Source organism: Suricata suricatta, chromosome 3 (assembly GCF_006229205.1).
Source record: "Suricata suricatta isolate VVHF042 chromosome 3, meerkat_22Aug2017_6uvM2_HiC, whole genome shotgun sequence".
Classification (NCBI taxonomy): domain Eukaryota; kingdom Metazoa; phylum Chordata; class Mammalia; order Carnivora; family Herpestidae; genus Suricata; species Suricata suricatta.
The window spans coordinates 77,390,620-77,405,792 of record NC_043702.1 but is presented as its reverse complement, the minus strand read 5'-3'; the positions used below and the strand labels follow the sequence as shown (position 1 = coordinate 77,405,792).

At 37.4% G+C, this 15,173-nt stretch overlaps 1 long non-coding RNA gene across 2 annotated transcripts in view; it reads left to right on the top strand.

Moving 5' to 3' along the window:
• LOC115287826 overlaps positions 1–15,173 on the top strand; it is a 48,296-nt gene that overhangs the window by 26,774 nt on the left and 6,349 nt on the right. For both annotated transcript variants that reach the window (XR_003906676.1, XR_003906675.1), the window contains exon 2: positions 2,868–2,946. This is a non-coding gene — a long non-coding RNA (uncharacterized LOC115287826). The remainder of the gene's footprint in view (positions 1–2,867; positions 2,947–15,173) is intronic.

The following is a 15,173-nucleotide window of genomic DNA, read 5'->3' as shown; positions in this document are numbered from 1 at the left end:
TGAAGGACTTGATGTGAGACAGGAAACTATCAAAATCCTCAAGGAGAAAGTAGGAAACAACCTCCTTGACCTCAACCACAGCAATTTCCTACTCAACACATCCCCATCCTTTTAAATTGAAGTTCGATATGTGTCTGGATCAATACACTCAATACACTGAGTTTTCTCTTAGATCAGTATAATAGTTTATTTTTGTTTTGTTTTCTTGGTAATGGAAGCTTTAATTTGCCAGGCAAAACTCTCATTCAAAAACATAATGTGCTTAGTTAATAGCTATGTTTTACAGAACTTTTCCCCAGCTATGCTTAATCAGACCTATGTAAATATTTTCCTTGAAAAGTGTCACACCTGAGTGTCTCCGTCGGTCAACCAGATCTCTTGATTTGGGCTCAAGTCACGATCTCATGGTCATGGGATCGAGCCCCGTGTTAGCCTCCTTGCTGAGCATGGAGCCTGCCTGGGATTCTCTTTCTCCCCCTCTCTCTGCCCCTCTCCCCCTTTCTCAAAATAAATAAACATTTAAAAAACTTTTTAAAAAATATCAAATTCTTGCACAAAGGATGTGGGGACAGACAACTGTGAACAACAGACACCTATTTGACAAGTACATGGTAGAGTCGGACTTCTGCTGAGCAATCACGTATCATAACACCTTCATTTGGCAATGTGCCCTAGCAAAGCAGGGTTAAACAGTGTCACCTAACTTGCAGTAGCAGAGCTGTGTCCTAAAGCCATATTTCAAAAATTATGCCTTATTTAGTGTTAGCATTTATGAAGATTTTGAATTGGCCAGAGAAGTCTTTGAAACTTGTGATGCAAAGGCATGGGGACTGCAGGTAGAGCAATGTCCAATGCAGAGTTGAGGATTAGATACTAATCACAACATCCATGTTTCTTCCTGATTCACACTGCTCAGATGAAAAGACATGCTTGGTGTATGGAGGTTTAAGTTTGTAAACAATGTGTCTGAATGTCCTTATAGAAAAAAATAGGAGCTCTGAGCATGGCAAACAACTTCCAAACCCCAATTTTAGACACATGTTGTAAAGTATGTGCGTATATTTCAGTGTATAACAAGGCCATATATCTGAAACCCAAATTTTCATTTTTCTATTGTTTAAATTATCTTGTAATAATTAGTGAATTATCCTCAAAATAGTAAAGGCATGCATGGGAACTTCCATGCAAAACACAATGACGCTTGAGCATATTTCTACTTTATTCTCATGACAATAGTCTCTTTAGCTACAGCCTGTGGGAGCTGTCGGCTAGATGGCCTCGCTCATCAAGCTCACTCAGAGAGGCCGTGAAATAATGCACAAAAGGCGGACAATGGAAGGAAGCCATAAGAAATAGGAAGAGAGCACATAGGAAAGCCAGAAATTCAGAGGGCAGGTGTCCTTTTGTACACTTGTGTGTATTGGAAGGAAGAATAGTCCTCATTCAGTTGTGTACTTGCTTACTTCAGTCACCATCTGCAGAAGAGATGTGCGAATCTTTAAACCTCAGTTTTAGAGCTGGAGTATCTTCCCACTTGTCTCTGATTCACTCAGGTGATGACCGGTGCTCAGCTCCACCTCCTGCAGAACAAGGAGGTACGAATGGATGAACTTGGGAAAGAACTCTCTGTGCCTCCCTAAACATCACAGGCTTGGAGTTCTCAGTGATCTAAATGCTTGTAAGATGGGGGGCGGGGGGTGGCCTATAGGCCCCAGAGGATGAACCGGAGTCCAGAATGTCACCTTCAACCTTATGCTGAGTTAAGCTCCAGAGCATAAGATGAGGAGTGCTTTCTAAACCAAAAGTTATATTCCTCCTTGATGTTACATTCCAGGTCAAACAAAATCATCCAGGATGTGATTTCTATAAAACAAGGCCAAACATCCTTGAAAACCATAAGGAATGGGGTTTTTCTCTTCATTGATGTTAGTGGGTTTTTTCCTGGCTCCAAACGCTTCTGTGAAAATGGGGCATTTGGGACATAGCCTCCCTCTTTTCCATCTTGTCCCCCTTTCCTTTCCTCTGCAAGTTAATTTTTCCCTCTAGATAAGAGGCAAAGCAGTGTGAAGGAGTTGGCTGGATGCTAATTCAAGGAAGCAGTCAAAAGCTAAAAAATTGTAGAGAAGGCAGGAATCCTTTGGGAAACCCATGGAAACACCAGCGCAGGAAATTGCAAGCCCTGCAATGAGTTTAGGGTATGTTCCTTCTTCTGTTACTTCGTCTTGCTTTTTGTGGACTTACCCAAGAGAGCACATATAATGTCATCTCTGCTTCTTTCTGTCACACAGAGGTGCAACAAACAAGTTTGGACCCAAATTGGAAAGTGCTTACAATGGGGAGGGGCAGGGAAAGTCATTCAATCAATGTATCTAATCATCTCCAAGTCAGAAATGAAAACCAAGTGATTTTCTGAGAACCCTAACATGGGAGCTAATCTTTTCAAAGCCATTCTTTGGGACATGTGTGCACGGAGATTAATTGTGACGAGATACGTTTTTCCGTTTGTCTCTGGTTCTGAGTCCGCTGTGCTGAGGCTGTTAAAGCCTTGCACCGGCTGCTGCGGTGCAAGTCCTTCTTCTCCCAGAGTGTCCGTCTGAGCTGTGAGGTTGCTTGTTAAACTCGGGAGCATATCTGGGGATCTAATTTAAGTGCATCAGCCTCATAGCTTATTGATTTAGAATTTTACGCTGGTGAAGCTGAAACCATGGGAGCTTCACGAAATCATGTTTAACTTTCATTTGAAACTTGAAAGTGTCTCCTCTCTCTCACCTCTTATTATTAATAGACACATACATTTTGGTACTTTTACTGTTATTCTTTTAATCCTTTGAGGAAGTGATTTGGGTTTTGTTTTCTTTTCTTTTCAGAATATTCTTATTCTCCTGAAGCTGCTTTTATGTCAGCAAGATGTTGAGGCTTTTTGATGGACGACATGTCAGAGAGGAGGTACTTGGCTAACTCATTCCTTACTACTCCTGGAATGTGACAGGCTTAAATTTCATTCCATAGAGTTTACACAGCTGTGCATAAGGACACTGTATAAGACCTTAGGGTTCAATCACTCAGCAAAATAAATCAATCAACCAACATTGAGTAGACATCTCCGTTGGTAGAACAAGATATCTAGAGTTGGTGCTGGAGTATATAACTAATCCACAGAGAAAGAATTTAAGCCCCCAAAACTTTTAATATTCATCAAATATCGTGGATAATTATGTAGGAGGTATTCAGAGGAGCTGACTATGTGATGAAAAGGTCTGTGTAGGATCCTACATGTCTCGTAGAAGGATAGACATGAAGTCTAAAGAAACTTGCAATCATGTATCAGGAATCCCATTGCCTCTCCCAAATAGAATGAATGAGACAAACGCATTAAAGCATAAAAAGGCTCTCTTTAGAAATATGGGGTTGATATATTTGACTGAGTGTATAGACATGCTTTGACTAAAAAGTGGAACATACGAAAGAAGAGTTGCCCTCCAGGAAGTTGACTCAGTGGATCAACCGAGGAGCATAGCACCCAGCCAAGCCACCGGCTCCTTGGACGTCTATGTCAAGGGTGCTTAAGCAGCATTTTGCTGCCTGTGGTCCGAGGGACACTTGGCATTGTGCCGCAGAGCCTGAGCTCAGTGTTCATTCTTTCGTGTCATAATACCAGCTGCCTTTGAAGATGTGACTGTGCCAGGAAGTGCTCTGGACAACTTGGGGTGTTATATTGTCTCATTAAATCCTCACAACCACCCTTTAAGGTAGTCTTCACTCTGTTTTGCACCTTAAATAGGTTTAGTAATGTTCCTCATGTCAAACAACTAATAAGCAGAAGGGTTAAGATTCCAGTCATGGTCTTACTTGAAATCCACACTCATATCCACAACATATATTTTCATCAGCTTGTAAGGGCTTATCCTACGTGACATCATGTCTGATTTTCTGGGCAGACTCTTTAAGTTTATTATAACTAAAGTAGATAGATGCATTTAGAAACATGATGCATCTTTACATGAATCTGCTATTATTTTCTCCCTTCTTTTATTCCCCCATAACATATTTCATTTCTATATAGTTATTACTTTATATGTTTTTATCACTCAACATGACCCTATTTTCCTCCTCTAGGAGGTAGCCTGATAAATGTTTGTTGAATGAATATTTCCCCCAAACTAATAGTTAGATTCTTACCCCGTCATCATCAGTTTCAAAAATGTTATTATCTAGTGTTTGGCTGTAAAACAAAATCAATAATGGGTAGGTTCCTTGCAACGTGCAATCTAACTTCTGGCTGATGAAAAGCTTCTAAAGGGTGCAGAGAGCTGTATCTTAATTTGTGCCTGTGTTCTCAGAATTGCATTTTAGTGTTTGACAAATTGTATGCTCAATAACTATTTTTTAAAGGTTTAATCCTTATCAAAAAATAATAAATATTTATTCCTTTTTTTTTTAAGAAAGAGAGGGAGTGTGTGTGTGCATGGGAGGGAGCAGATGGAGAGAGAGAGAGAGAGAGAGAGAGAGAGAGAGAATCTTAAGCATGCGGAGGAGCCAGATGTGGTACTCAATCCCACGACCCAGGGATCACAACCTGCGCTGAAATTTAGAGTCAGATGCTTAACCAACTGAGCCACCCAGGTGCCCCTAAACATTTATTCTATAATAATTATGTGGAAGGCACAAATTAGGTGATAATGGAATGCAGGAAGGTATAAATAATAATAGTTGTCAACATTTACCATGTGCTGTGCATGGTGCTAAGTACTTTGTTTCCATGCACTAGTGACTCCTCCTGAAAACCTCAGGGGCACTTCGATGTTTCAATGTTGGAAATGGGGAAACTGACTCCTAAAGAAGTTAAGCAAATTATTTTCCCCAGGTTCCACTGTCAGTAAGTGGTAGAACCTGGATTAAAACCTGGACTAGGTATTCTAAAACCTAATAGTTCTTTTTTTTTTTAAATCCTAATTGCCTCTATTAAACAATGTATAAATTAAGCAGCACCCCATCTAGAGAGGTTCTCCAAGGAGTTGTACACAGTATAAGGTTTTTATAGGAAAGAGGGTGGGGAAGAAAGTTATCAGCAAAAGAAAAGGATTGCTCCGGGCAAGGGAAATTTCCCTTAGGTTGAAAGGCATGGATTCTTAATATGAAAATTGCTGCATCTTTGGGATATGGGAAAGATCCAAGGGACAGATTACCTCTTTGGTGTTTATCAGACAATTTCTGATTGATAGGTTAAGACATATTTCTGGGGGAGGTTGAAACTGCAGTTAGGTTGGGTATTAAACCCTTGCTTAGACTTGTCCTGGCCCAGGTAACATTACTTTGAGCCTGTGGTGTTTTGTTTTTAACAATTTCCCCCTTTTGATCTAAAACCCAACAGTTTTAATTGTGACAAGAACTCTCTTACCTAGCATTGAAAATTTTATTTATTTGGGTGGTCACTAAAAATTATCTATAAATAATCTATAAATAAATGTTTTCTCTTAGCTTAAAATTAAAGCATATAAATCCACAAGAATTCACCAAACTTTTGCAGTAGAGTCACGCTTTGTTATTGAGTCCAGATCATTGCCTTGGAATCCTGTGCTGCCTCTCTTGCACAAATTATACCCACAATACATTGTCTACAATTTCCAGTTTCAGTTTCTATTAAGTAGAGCCAGAATTTAAGGACATTTGAAAAACAATTTTCTGCATAAACTCTTTCCAGATTTTTATAATTTTTTCCTAATTCTGTTCAGTTGTTTCCTAAACACTGAATCCAAAAGCATTGTTTAAATGGCCTCTATTTATCAAGTTTCTCCAAAGTCTTTAACTGAATTTTCACATGAAAAAAACTCTCTTTTTGAATGTATATTTCATAGGTGTACTCATAAGATTCAATTATTTAATTAAAAAAAGCAAAAAAATTCTGTCATCAATGTATCTGGGAATGAGTACAACCATGTCTTGATAAGCAAACAACTCTACCGGTAGAAGCAGAAGTAGACAAGAGTAACGAATCCTAGACACTCAGAGTCTTCAGACTTGGACTAATGCTTTCCCAGGCAATAAGACATTAGTTAATTGAGTAGAGTTTACTTAGCAAACTTCTGTTGTTTTACTCACATGAATTTTTCTTCAGCAAACCCAGATATAACACTATGTGTGGGTCAGCGTTCCTCGGGCTATATAAATATTAATTCATTTAATCCTCAGTACTACTTTCTGGGCACATACCATTATAATCCCAATTTGCAGAGGAGGAAGCTGATGATCCAAGAAGTTAGCCACCTTGTCCAGGGTCATATATTTATTTAGGAAGCAGTGGAGCCAGGCTTTCATACAGGTGTGTGCTCTTAACCCCTTTACCCAGAGCCTATTAAACAGAAGTCATTGTACCTTCTTTTTAAGAGCTTAGGATCTGGATACAAAAGTTCATGTGTTCTCCATACAAACTTTTATATGGTAATTACCTAATGAGGGCTGCAGGGGTTTACAAACATTTTCTCTTGTAATGTTCTCTAAAGATGTCGATGAAGTTTTTAGTAGCATTTGGTAAGCCTCTCTTTGATAGAATCTAGTTTTGATTTTCCTCTTTCCTTCCTTAAATGATAATAGTGCACAGGGACCTTGATTTTCTTTTGCTAGGCCACTTTCTCTTATCTCCTTAAAACCATTTCTTGTATATGTTACTGTCCTTTATGGCTTCCAGGCCCTGGAGTGATAATGCAGACCACGTGTGGGAGGCCAGCAGGCCAGAGTGCTTGCTGGAAATGCGCAGGAATGCTGTCTTGGGGGAATTTCTCAATCCTTTTATCTCTCTCTCAGGGGTTATGCACAGTAATCCCCACAACTTCCTGAGATACTAGGTTCACTGTCATGGAGTAATTTTCATGTCCTAATCAAACCACACACTTTAATCTGAGACAAACATCTTTACTTTTGATGCCACATGAAATATTTGTAGAGTCATTATGTATAGGTCCATAACTGAGGGGAAATGGATCTAAATTCTTAACAGCTTTTGCCTGGAGTGACCTTTCGTGCCTCAGAAAGTAGTTTCAAGCCACCAAAATATATGTGTAATTTGTATATAAAAAAGTTTGTGTTGCATTTTTTAAAATTAATATTTAAGTAGGTAATATTCACATTGTTCAAATATCAGAAGTACAAAAATTCTATAGAAGTCTTCCACTTAACTCTCTTGACCTACCTAGCCCATCTTCAGCAAGCACATACCATTCCTGGTTACAAGGAACATTTTTTAAATAAATATTTAAATGGTCTGAAATGCCTTAATCAGTCTGATGAATGGCTACAAATAGCTAAGATGAATATTTAATGCCACATTTGAACTAAAATATAGCTTCAAAATATCAGATTTTCTGGAATCTTCTAAGCATCCTATTAATTCTGAGAGTAGCTGACAGAGCAAGAATTCTAACATAAAAATACAAAGGTCCAGCATTTAGACTGTGAGAGATGACTTTCCTACCTAGAATACATGTTATGATGCATATTTTTGTTATCATAATGAATTGAAGTTAGATGATAGTAGTATTATAGTGGAAGAGCATTGAACTGCATTATTTAAATCCCCCATCTAAGAAAATAATTTTCAATTTTGTACCTTGATTCAATTATGACCATAATCAAGAGTCTTTTAAAAGATGATAAATATTCTTAGAACTCTTGATGGAGATGAATTAAGATAATAAGGAGACTCCAGGTACCTGGGTGGCTCAGTCAGTTGGGTGTCCAACTTCGGGTCAGGTCATGATCTCACAGCTCATGAGTTCAAGCCCTGTGTTGGACTCTGTGCTAGTAGCTTGGAGCCTGGAGCTTGCTTTGGATTCTGTGTCTCCCCCTCTCTGCTCCTCCCCCACTCATGGTCTGTCTCTCTGTCTCTCTTTCAAAAATAAACGGACATTAAAAATTAAAAAAAAAATAAAAGATAAGAAGGAGACAAAAGTTGTTCCAAGATGGAGCAGTAATGACTACACCCATAGACAGGACCTCCCCTTCCCTAGTTACAACCGCCAGAGATGTGTGAGCACTAAGCCGTCATCTAGGGGACTCAGAAACAATCACACAGAGAAACAAAAGCCCAAGACCACTGAAGCCTCTGTGACTTATAGTGACCAGCACATGAGCAGGAATGGAAAGAGCCTTAGACAATCTGCAAAGAAGAATCAAGATCAAAAGTTGTTTTTCTTTTTTTACATTATTTTTAAATGTTTTTTTTTCTAGAATTTAGTTATTTATTCATGAGAGAGAGAGAGAGAGAGAGAGAGAGAGAGAGAGAGAGAGAGAGAAAACGTGCTGGCACATAAGCAGGAGAGTGGCAGAGAGGGAAGGAGAAAGAAAGAGAAGGGGAGAGAGAGAGAGAGAGAGAGAGAGAATTCCAAGCAGGCTCTGCTCCGTCAGTACAGAGCCTGAGGCAGGGCTGGAACCCAAGAACTGCAAGATCATGCATGACTTGATCAGAAATCAAGTCTGAAGCTTAACTGACAGAGCCACTCAGGTCCCAAAAGTTGTTTTTTGATAAGGATACACATCCTTATCTATACGTTTCATTGGTGCTTTAAAATAAATAGTAATTAGTTGATTTTGTTTTTCAAGTTTAGACCCCAATGCCTCACCTGTACTAGGTTCTGAGTTCCATAAATGAAAGATTGGAAGCCAAGGGCAGATGCTCTAAAACTTGGATTTTTAAGTCTGTATTTTTTTTTAAATTTTGATTCATGTTGTTATGGAGTCAGGATAAAGGTGCATGGAGGACAGATGACATAAAGACCAAATGGCTTCTTTAAGGGTCATATGTAAATATTTTGACACTAATCTCCCAGGAAAAAGATACCTTTAAGCACTTCAGCTGCTCCTGCTAGGGTTTGTCTATTCCATGACTTCTGTTGAAACACCTATGTGTTATCACTTAGGCAAAAGATATAAAGCAAGGACTTGGTACTGATTTCAAGCTGATGTGGCTCAGATGAATATCATCAAGATTTCATTGCACACAGTAAGTCAGAGGAGCTTTGTTGCTAATGAGCAAATCAGCTAATATTGTATAATATTTTGACTACTTACTGTGCAGGCATCCATAAGGAATCAGATTGTACTCAGTTCTGGGAGGGACTTGCCTTGTTGCCTTTGACTTGCCTATGTATTTTCTTTCACAAAACAAGAAACATTTCATTTGATGTTCATGATAGTCTAACCCTCAGGTAGAGCAGGCTAGAAGATGTTTTCAGATCTCCATTGTGAAAAAGAATGTGATGGATAGCGACAATTATGTTTTACTTTTCAGAGGACACTGGATTTCTTAAGAAAAATCCTTAAATGATGTACATATATTTTGTTTGTGAGTCAGGACTGGCCTGGATACAGCAGCAAAATTAACTTTTAATTATGAGTGGTCATTCTCATAATGGGATGGCAAGAAGAACATAATTGAAATCCACAGAGAGTCTCCCAAACTCGCTTATTGATTATGGTATCCTTGTGCACCCACATCTGGTTATTTTGAAGGTGCTAGCAATGCCTTAAGCAAGATTAGAAGGTATATATTTTATTTCCTTTGATTTCTGCTCTTCTTAGCAGTAGAAACAGGCAGGAGAGGGGAACTAGGAGTTGAATGCACTTAAAGGGCTTCACAAACTTGATTTTAAAAATGCCTGTGAATGTTCCTGATTTGATTAGGATAATGAGTCTTGTGTTATAAATACTACATTCTGAAAATCATATATCTTGAGTGTTGCTGATTGCCAGATTAAAAATAACAACGTGTGTCTGAGGTTTGGTGCTTTGATGGCATGCATTTTACTGTGGCCATCATTACAATCATCATCAACATCATTATATAAAATCACAAATTGCCATGTTAGATAGGACCCCAATTTAGGCCATGTTCAGGCTGAAACGACCCTTGTCTACTAGCAGTTACATCTATGTCTGTATTTTCCAACTTTCAAAGGATGGTTTCATGACTCCAACAGACTGATCTTATAATTTAGGGTCTGGTGAGCAGTGTAGTTTCCATCATGTTTTATGCAATAATGTGGTTCATTTGAAATGAAACAAGTGGGAAAATGAAACAAATGAAATGAGATGGAAGTAAAACAAAACTTAAATAGTTATTGAGGTCCTGCTGGTGTGAAATACGACAGTAAACCAGAGCTAAACTGTCTCTGTCCAATGGAAAGCACATGCCTTATGAGAAAAAGAAAGACAATTAGGACTCTTCTAGGGAAGGTGTAAAGATCTGTGCAAATATATAGCCAAACACCTTACCTAGGCTTGGCAGGTGGGACATCAGGGAAGTCTTCTCCAGAAAAGTGTTAAATGAATTGGAGAATGAAATAGTAGTTCTAAGAAGATAAACTATTCTGTGAAAGGTATTGAGCTGAAAGGAGCAAGAGTCTCCCAAGAAATGAAAGACATTCAGTGTGGTGACCATAAGGACAGGGGAGGGGCAGTGGTGAGCAATGAGGCTAGAAAGAAGAGGGGTCCCAAGCACATCATTTAGGGATTTATTCAACTTGTTAGTGAATTTGGATATTATTCTAAGAGCAATGGCCCTGAAAAAGTTCAGGGTAAAAAATAAATTATATTTGTACTGTGAAATTTTCAGTGACTGGAGTAGAAAGAACAGTGGTACATCACTTAGTGAAGAAACAATTACAACAATCTAAGTGAGCATTGATGGATACAATAACAGAAAAGAGTAAATAAGTTTTAGAAATATATTCAAAATGTAATTTTTTTAAAATTTCTCTTTTTGCTACATCATTATTAGTGTACAGAAGTGCAACAGAAAGAAAAAATTTCAGGAAATAATTTAAGATTTAAGAAAATTCCATATACAATTGTACCAAAAATAGTAAAATACTTATGAATAAACTTAATCCAGGAGGTGAAAGACCTGTATACTGAAAACTATAAAACATTGATGAAAGAAATTGAAGAAGACACAAACAAGTTGAAAGATATTTCATACTCTTGGATTGGAAGAACAAATATTGTTAAAATGTGCAAAGGAATCTGCACATTTAATATAATCCCTTATCAAAATACTAACAGCATTTTTCATAGAACTAGAACAAATAATCCTAAAATTTGTATGGAACCAAAAAAGACCCCACATAGCCAGAGCGATCTTGAAAAAGAAGAACAAAACTGGAAGTATCACAATCCCAGATTTCAAGATATACTACAAAGCTGTAGTAATCAAAACAGTATGGTTCTGGCAGAAAATACACATATAGGACTAATAGAACAGAATAGCAAATCCAGAAATAAATCCACGATTATATGATCAACGAATCTTTGACAAAGCAGGAAAGAACATCCAATAGGAAAAGGACAGTCTCTTCAACAAACAGCTTTGGGAAGACTGGACAGCTACATGCAAAGAATGAAACTGGAGCACTTCCCTATACCATACACAGAAACAAATTCAACATGGACTGAAGACCTGGATGTGAGACCTGAAACCATAAAACTCCTAGGAAGAAACATGGGCAGTAAGGGCAGTAAGGTCTTTGACGTCACCTGTAGAAACATTTTTCTAGATATGTCTCCTGAGGGAAGGGAAACAAAAACAAAACTAGGCTGTTGGACTACACCAGAATAAAAACCGATTGCACAACAAGGGAAACCATCAACAAAACAAAAACTACAACCTACTGAATGGGAGAAGATATTTGCAAATGGAAATGGCTTTCTCTCTGATTCTTAAATGTTTTGAATCTGTGACAATGCTTAATATTCAAAATTCCTGTTTAGCTTTTCAATTTGATCCATCTGTCTTAAATGAAAAAGTCAAATGTTTCTTCTAAAGGCATATTTGGGTCCACAAATATGTGGCTTTCAGCTATTTTTGGCATCAAAAGCCTTTTTGATTGCTGGTTTACACAGCCAACAAGGAGAAAGTACTCCAGGTGCTCAGCACTAATGAAAGATTTTGATATGCCTTTATACCTTTCCTAGTATCTTGTCTCTGTTCCAACTGAGAAATAGATGAGCTACCTTGAAGTCTAGCTATTTAAACTCCTTGATTTACAGATGAATAAATAAATGCGTAGAGAATTATTATTGTGTGTTTCCAAACCTAGACTATGTAAGTGAAAGAATGGGAGGCAGAATCTAGATCTCAATACCATATCTGCTGTCATACCCCATGTCTTTCTACTGAATACACAGCTCTTAATGTCGAGGGAGTCCCTTTCTAATCAAGAAGGTAAGGTCTTTTCTTTAACAGTTGAGATAGATTCTCTCTTTTTTATGATATTAATAATTTTGTGTGATCACTTGAATTTTACATAAAATACCAGATCTTCTGTAAGGCCTTCTCATATTGAAGGCTTCTACATGGGATCAAATCAAACTTCTTCAGCAGGAGTGCTCCTGAGAATTAGTTGTGACAGAGTTTGTTTCCCTTCTAAACTAACTATGCTAACACTTCTGCTAACTTAACCAAGAATTTAAATAGAGATCTGAAAGAGTTCCATGGTTGCAAATCTTGGGCAAGGTTCCCTAAATGTGTTGGACAAAAACTTTGCCAGACTGTAGATATTAGGATAATTCAGTTCCACAGTAAGAAGCCACTCTAGACATTAAGTAGGAAATATGATTGCTAAAAATCCTTCTGTTACTGTAGCTCAAAAAGGAAAAAAAAAAGAAAGGAAATATTGTCAGAATGAAAACTGGCAAAGAAAAAGTTGAAAAAAAACCCACTAGAATCAAAGTGACAGTTTTGGCTGTTGCAATGAGTAGATTTGGGGGAAACATAAATATAAATATAAACACACACAGGCACACACATCCACACATCTTTAGCTGCAACAAAAATGATATTCTGACTTGGGGAAAAAAAAAAAAAAAAGGAATGTTCCCTGTACGTCTCCTCAAAAGAACTGACTTGACATTTTCCACACATCTGTAACTGATCCCGTGAGTGATATGTTCTATAAAATCAACAATGACTTTTTCCATCTTAGTGCCAACTTCAGACTTGCTTCATACTTTAGGGATTGACAAGACTTTGATAGGTTTTACTTGCCTTCTCTCCCTTTTCACTTTGGTTATGTAATTTAAGCCACATATACCTATTTTTTAATCAAATCTTTCTATTAAATATCACTTTCTCATTAAAAAACAATGTAGAGAGAAAAATAATATTCATGTGAATAACAAAAAAATTTATAGGAATGAACCCATAAACAAATACTGTAGAGAAAATGAAATCATTTTCTGAATAAAAATATTTCAAAAATGACTAAAATTTAGTATTCAGTGACATAAAAAATGCCAAAGAAATTAGCCTGAGTTTGGAGGGATAATTACAACTGAATCTGTATCATTCAATTTGAATGAAGTTCATGAGACAAAACTGGAGCAGAATTGACAGTGTTCTGTTTGTTGTGTATTGTTTCTATAACAAAACTCTAAACAGAAAAATGTGACAATTGCCTCTTTTCTAAAGGGATGAATGTGGACAATCAAGGTTTTTCTTTGATTGTTTTACTTTGTTTTAGAATAAGAATGGAGTAGCCTTAGAAACATAGTCTGAGAATTGAGGACATAAACTAAAACTAAACCACTTCACAGAAACTGCTGGTAATACTTCAGTATGAATGAAAATAGCCCATTACAATCTTTGTTCACTATTATCAAATATTGGCTTGTTTTGTACAGAGGTCTACAGTGTTCAAAGTACTTTCACTTGATATATCTCTTATTTTTATAACCTCCTTTTGAAGTAGTCAAAAAAGTCCTAAGTGATGAGGGACCATAAGACAAGCTGAGGGCCAGCACAAACCAGCACACGCCCCCCTCCCCTCCACCCAAGGTGGGATTTGTGTAATATTCCTCAGGCACTCCTGGCTGCCCAGGAAAGGACAGAAAACAAAAGGGTAACTTGATAATTTCCATCAGTTTACAAATTTCTCATCAATAGCCTAATCAGGAACTCCTACTATCTTAATGATAATGCTTTGCTAGAGGGACAGCAACCTTAACTTGACAATAGCTAGGCCTCCAGTAATCTGTAAATCCTCTTTAGCATATACAAATCCCTTTAAGAAACTTCCTCTTGACTCTACCTCCCTAAAAACCCCACAGGATATAAGCAGTTACTCCGCACAACCCCAGTGCAGCTCTTTCTGCCCACGTATCTGTCCCGATGCCTTAATAAAAATCACCATTTTGCACCAAAGACATCTTCAAGATTTTTTTCTTGGCCATTGGCTCCAAACCTCACCATCACCCCAAAACCCCATCAATAAGCATCAATTTTTTAGATGAAGAAACTGAAGCTCAAAGATTAAGTGTTTAAAAAGACCATCTGAATCTTAATATAGAGCAGGTGACATTGTGACATTATTTTGAAAAGACTCATACTGCTTCCAACTTCACTCGTTTATCCCAATTGCATTTGTTAAATCAGGATACATCTTCATGTAGAGATTGAAATGAAATATATAATGATTATTAATATTGATTAATTATGCCTTAATGCATTCTATTTTCTATTTTTATAATACCAAAATTATACCATAAAATTAAAACTTCAACTTTTTTGTTGACCAACTTATTAGCATTTAGCCTGGATTTAGGGCATTTATCCCAAGGTAGAAGGTGGGTTTCCTTCTGAGTACAGGCTATGAAGGGAGTGTCTTATCTGCCATGGGCTTAAAAACAAGATTTACAATAAGAAATCAAAAGACAAGTCAGACTTCCCTGTATTAGTAGTATACTTCAGCAACTTTAAATAATGTCAGTGATAAAATACTCCCTTCTGTCAAGGTGGGCTAATTCCACAGCCCCAGCCCATCCCACCACCCATTTCCCACTGTCATATCCCATGCATCATGTATGACACCTGAACTTCTTTATCAGAGTCCATCCCAAGGTAATCTATATAGTGTGGTCTGAAGTGCAAGTACTATTTTTCCTTTAATCTTCCACGACAGCGAGAAGCTGCAACTCATGGGAAACACACACCTCTATAATCTATCTTCTCAATAATAATGTTTTCCTAAAGATAGGCCTTTATACAATATTCTGTAGTTTAATTTGGTAGGAAAAGTTGATCATATAATTTATATGACCACTAAAATTTACAAATGTGACAGAAAAAATAAAGTCAATGAATCGTGAAGAATTCTGGTTGATGGCCATTGAGTGTTTTTGTCTAT